Here is a 6142-nt window from a genome sequence, read left to right on the forward strand (position 1 = left end):
CAACCTACTCATCAATGATGAATCGATCAATAAAATGTTATATATAACACCTCCAGAAGGGGGGTGGGTGCGGGGATGGGTTAAATAGGTGATGGGGATTAAAGAGTATACTTGTTGTTATGAACACCAAGTGATGTATGAAGTGTTGAATCACTATATTGTACACCTGAAACAAATATTACATTGTAGGTTAACTAACTAGAATTTAAATAAAAAGGTTTTTAAAAAAAAAAAAAAAAAAGTAAGGGCGCCTGGGTGGCTCAGTCGGTTAAGCGTCTGACTTCAGCTCAGGTCATGATCTCGCAGTTTGTGAGTTTGAGCCCTGCATTGGGCTCTGTGCTGACAGCTCGGAGCCTGGAGCCTGCTTCGGATTCTGTGTCTCCCTCTCTCTCTGCCCCTTCCCTGCTCATGCTCTGTGTCTCTCTGTCTCTCAATAATAAATAAATGTTAAAAAAATTTTTTTTTTTTTAGAAAGCATCTGACTCTTGATTTGGGCTGGTGATGATCTCACAGTTTGTGGATTCGAGTCCTGCATTGGGTTCTACACTGACAGCATGGAGCCTGCTTGGGATTCTCTCGCTCCTTCCCTCTCTCTGCTTAACCCCCTCCCCCGCTCATGTTGTTTCTCAAAATAAATAAATAAACTTAAAAAAATATCTAGAAAGAAAGAAAGAAAGAAATTCTGTCCTAGGGCACCTGGCTGGCTCAGTCACAAGAGAAAGTGACTTTTGATCTCAGGTCATGGGTTCGAGTTCCACACTGGTGTAGAGATTACTAAAAAGAAAAATTAAATTAAAAAATAAACAATAAAGAATAAACTTAAAAAAATTGTAATGGGGGGGTCAGACCTGTAATAGGCAAGATAAAGAAGTAAATCATAGTGTATGTGAGGTGGTGATGAGGGATAAGAAACGAAACAGGCAGGGGATGGGACAAGGATTACAGGAGAGGATTACAACGTCAGGTGGAAGGCCAGGATGTTCTCACTGAGAAGGTGGCGTCTGAGGAAGGATCTGAGGAAGGTGAGGTAACCACAGGACATCTGGGGACGCAGAGTTCCAACAGAGAGGGAAACAAAGTGCAAGTGCTGAACATCTGGTGTGTTGAGGGAGGAGCAGAGGCCAAATACGGGAAGCATGGTGCAGCGAAAGCAGGAGGAAAGAAGATGAGAACAGAAATGGGGCGGTGTGTGTGCAGCGACGGCAGAAGATGTCCCCGGACTTGCATCTCGTCGGACTCACTGACTCCTTGTTGAGAATGAACTGAAGTGGGACAAGAGCAGAGCAGGGAGACCACTTAAGAGGCCATGATGCCGTCATCCAGACAGGAGGTAACAGTGGTTTGAACCAGGGTGGCATCTGTGGATGTGGTTGGATTCTGGGTGTCTTTTGAAGGCAGAATTGAGAGGACCTTTTACAGAGTAAAGAGACCAAAAGAGAGGTCAAAGACAATTCCAAGGCTTTGGGCTTGAGACAACTGGAAGGGTGGAGTTGTCATTTCCTGAGTTGAGGGAGACTCTGATAGAAGAATTCATTAGAGGCAGGTTACATTTGAGATGTCTATGAGATACCCAAGTGAAAACGCTGGAGAGGCAAACACCGTGCCGGGCCCTACAAATATGACCACTCAACCCCAATAACAACCCACAAGTGAGGGAGTACACTTGGCCCCATTTTACAGGAGGAGACTGAGGCCCAGAGAGGATGAGTGATTTACCCAAGGTGAATTGGGGAGCTGGGATTCAAACCTGCCCAATGGGCTCCAGAATATACGCTCCTCTACACCAGGCTGTCTGGTAGCCAAGCAAACACACACCCCCTACATCATTCTAGCCACTTAAGAAAATCCTTGCCTTAAAAGAAAATAAAAACAGAAAAAGAGACAAACCATAAGAGACTCTTAAGTACAGAGAACAAACCAGGGGTTGCTGGAGGGGAGGTGGGTGGGGGATGGGCTAAATGGGTGATGGGCACTAAGGGGGGCACTGGTTGGGATGAGCCCTGGGTGTTGTATGTAAGTGATGAATCACTAAATTCTACTCCTGAAACCAATATTACACTATACGTTAACTAACTTGGGTTTAAATTAAAATATATGTATACTTGAAGGGCGCCTGGGTGGCTCAGTGGTTAAGCGTCTGACTTTGGCTCAGGTCATGATCTCACGGTTAGTGAGTCTGAGCCCCGCGTCAAGCTCTCTGCTATCAGCACAGAGCCGCTTCAGATCCTCTGTCCCTCTCTCTTTCTGCCCCTACCCTGCTTGTGCTCTCTCTCTCTCTCTCAAAAATAAATAAACATTAAAATATATATATATATATACATATATACAAATCTAGAGGTAGAGATAGAGATAGAGATAGAGATGATAGAGATAGAGATAGAGATGATAGAGATTTGGGATGAAAGAGAAAAAAAAAAGAAAGAAAATCCTTGCCTTTAGTTCAAAACCCGCATCCTGTGGCTGATGTGCTCTGATTATATTGGGTCTGAGTCTCCAGCTGCCTGACCTGGGAGAGTGAAGCCACACTTGGGCTGAGAGCCCAGCAGCCACCAAGTTCCCCAGAGGAAAATCAGGATATTGTCAGCAGAAGAGGGGTGAATAGAGGCCAAATTTCAAAAACAACAGGAAAGCTCGAAGATTAATGTCAGATTAAGCCCACTCCTAACAACTTGGGCCGTTTATAGATCGGTCATCCCACATATGCTTTTCAAGCCACCCAGAGCACCCCAAAATTCATGCCCAAACTTTCTCAGCAGATTTTCTTGTCAGATGTTTACTTGATTTCCTGGGACACTTGGGCTTTCCATTCTTCTATTCCAACACAGAGAGGCTAAAGGTCAAATATCTCAGCTGGGAGGAGAAGCACATTCTTGAATACCTAAAAGGCAACTGCAAGGAATGTGCTCTTGAGAGCAGGCTCAAAAGAAAACAAAGCAAAAACTCAAAGCCCCAGATAAAATTCACTGAAAGTGAGGGTACCGAATATTATTTACTGCCTTAAAATTTTTTATTTATTTTTTGTGTTGGGGTTTTTTTTTAAGTTTATTTACTTAGAGAGAGAAAAAATGAGCAGGGGAAGAGCAGAGAGAGGAAGGGAGAGAGAGAGAGAATCCCAAGCAGACTCCATCACAGAGCCCCATGAGAGGCTTGAACTCACAAAACCATGAGATCATGACCTGAGCCAAAACCAAGAGTCAGACGCTCAACTGACGCTTAGCCACCTGGGTGCCCCTTGATTTGTTTTGTTTTGTTCTGTTTTTAAATAAACTTAACTTCTTAGAGCAGTTCTAGGTTCACAGCAACATTGAGCAGAAAATACAAAGCTCCCGGGGCTCTGAATCCTAGAAATAGCAAGGGTTTTGACAAATGTATAAATGACCTATGTCCACCAATACAGTGTCACAAAGAATAGCTTCGCTGCCGTAAAAATCCTTCGTGCCCCTCTGTTCCTCCTTTGCCCCTAACTTCTGGCAACCACTGATCTTTTTACTGTCTCCATGGTTTTGCCTTTTCCAGAATGTCATATAATTAGAATTACAGAGTGTGGAGCCTTTCCGATCGACCTCTTTCACTCAGTAATAGATATTTAACGTTCCACCATGCCTTTTTGTGCCTAACGGCTCATCTCCTTTTAGTACTGAATAATTGCATTGTCTGGATGTACTAAAGTTTATTTATCCATTCACTTACTAAAGGACATTTTGGTCATTTTGTAGTGTGTTCTGAAGCTAAATTTTTTTCAACCTAAAGAGTTTTAAAATTCTGCTGATTTTACTAAGTAATTAGTAGTCAAATAAAATTTAAATTTATGTTTTAGAAAGATACCCCTTCTTGCAAAGTAACAGGTCTACAATTACTTTTTTCAAGCTATAATAACAATCTCATGCTCCTATGTAACTTTGAAAATTAAGAAGAGTACGAAGAAAATTAAATGACTCATAACTTTATCACTCAAAAGCAAATGTCATTTTAAAAAGCAAATATCAGTAATATTAATAATGTAATACTAGTTAATGAATAATGTATTAATTATATTACTGCTTATAATTATTTATTTAATTAATAATCGGTTATTAATTGATAATCTATTGTTAATAATTAAATTGGTTAATGTATCGTTGATATTTGGCTGGTTGGATTTATTAATAATTTATTGTGGGTTAATACTTTATTGTTAATATTTGAATTAGTAATTAGTACACATGATGCTCAGTGAAAAAAGCCAGTTACAAAAGACCACATATCGTATAGTTCCATCTATATGAAATGCCCAGCACTGATGAATCTATAGAGACAGGAAATAGATTCCTGGTTGCCTACAGCTGTATGTTAGGGGAATGAGTAGTGAAGACGATGGGGTTTCGTTTTAGATTGATTCAAATGTTCTAAAGTTGGATTGTGTGGTGGTTGCCAAACTATGAATATACTAAAAGCCAGTGAGAGGCGCCTGAGTGGCTCGGTTGATTGAGCGTCCAACTTCAGCTCAGGTCATGATCTCACGTCGTGGATTCGAGCCCAGCATCCAGCTTTGTGCTGACAATGCAGAACCAACTTCGGATTCTCTGTCTCACTCTCTCTGTCCCTCCTCCACTTGCTCAGTCTCTCTCTCTCTTTCTCAAAAATAAACCTAAAAAAAAATTGAATCGTATACTTTAAAGGATGAATTTTATGGTACATGAATTATATCTCAATAGAAATGTTTTTAAAAAATTCCTGCCCTTGTGGAAGTTTACATTCTTTAATGCAGCTCTGTCCAATTTTCCTGGATCTGATGTGAAGACAGCCCATTTCATATTTGATGCCACTGGGGAAAAACCAAGGGGGAAGAAAAAGACAAGGAAACGAGGTATATTTAGCATGTATTAGTTTATGGTACTATCCAATGACACGGTGGCTTTTTGGCACTGTTCCCCATAACTCCTCCTGGACCTGGAAATAGGGAAAATTGTTTCCGTAGGCAGAACTGTTCATATGTTGCTTTTCATCACTCTTAGGAGGAGAAGGGAAAGAGAATGGCGGGGGGGGGGGGGGGGGGGGGGGGGGAGAGGAAAAAATGGAAGTAGAGGAGAGGGGAAAGAGGAAGAAAAGGAAACAGGAAGAGGAAACATTAACCGAGCATTAAGCAGGTGCTGAACATGCCACTGGGCTCTTACATGTATCATGTTATTAAATCCTAAAAATAGCCCCCTGAGGGAGGTTATACTACCATACTTACTTCACGGATTTGGAAATTGAACTCAGTAGGCATTGAATTTGTAGACAGGGAATGGGTTAAGTGAATTATGGAACAACTTCCTTACAGAATATTATGTAGCTATATTTTTTTTAAAAAGTGAAGAGTCTCTCTAGGTGTTGATATAATGTCTAGGATACGTTAGTACGCAGAAAAAAGCAAGACACAAGGTATTGTGGATTGAGTGCTCCCTTTTGTGTAAGAAAAGATAGGGAGTCCTAATGTTTATCCATAAGTGCTGTGTCTCCAGCAAGGAAAAAAGTGGTCATCAGAGTGAAACGTGGAGGAACCCAAAGATCCCAGGGCGGGAATGAGGCTTTTGCTGTTGTTTCTATTTATGAGCCATGTGTATAGATTGCCCTTTCAGAAATAATGTGAACATCGTCAGATATGATCTAAGACAAAAATAGCTGTTTAGGGGCGCCTGGGTGGCGCAGTCGGTTAAGCGTCCGACTTCAGCCAGGTCACGATCTCGCGGTACGTGAGTTCGAGCCCCGCATCGGGCTCTGGGCTGATGGCTCAGAGCCTGGAGCCTGTTTCCGATTCTGTGTCTCCCTCTCTCTCTGCCCCTCCCCCGTTCATGCTCTGTCTCTCTCTGTCCCAAAAATAAAATAAACGTTGAAAAAAAAAATTAAAAAAAAAAAAAAAATAGCTGTTTATATTACTAAAATGGACCACTGGGGACAGCACGGGTCTCACCTCTTATCGGGCATGCTTATCAAAGCCCCTCCAGCTGAGAAACCAACAAAGTCAGTGTGCGTAGAGCTGCCTATCCTTTGTTCCTTCTTCATGTGATTCAAAACCACACAAAGCTAATGACAATATCCTCCCTCTCCTCATTGGCCCTCCTGCAGCCACCCCAGGGGCGCTGAGAACAAAGCCCCAGAAAGGAAGTATAAATATTTATCA

Source organism: Leopardus geoffroyi, chromosome B1, assembly GCF_018350155.1.
Source record: "Leopardus geoffroyi isolate Oge1 chromosome B1, O.geoffroyi_Oge1_pat1.0, whole genome shotgun sequence".
Taxonomy (NCBI): Eukaryota; Metazoa; Chordata; class Mammalia; order Carnivora; family Felidae; genus Leopardus; species Leopardus geoffroyi.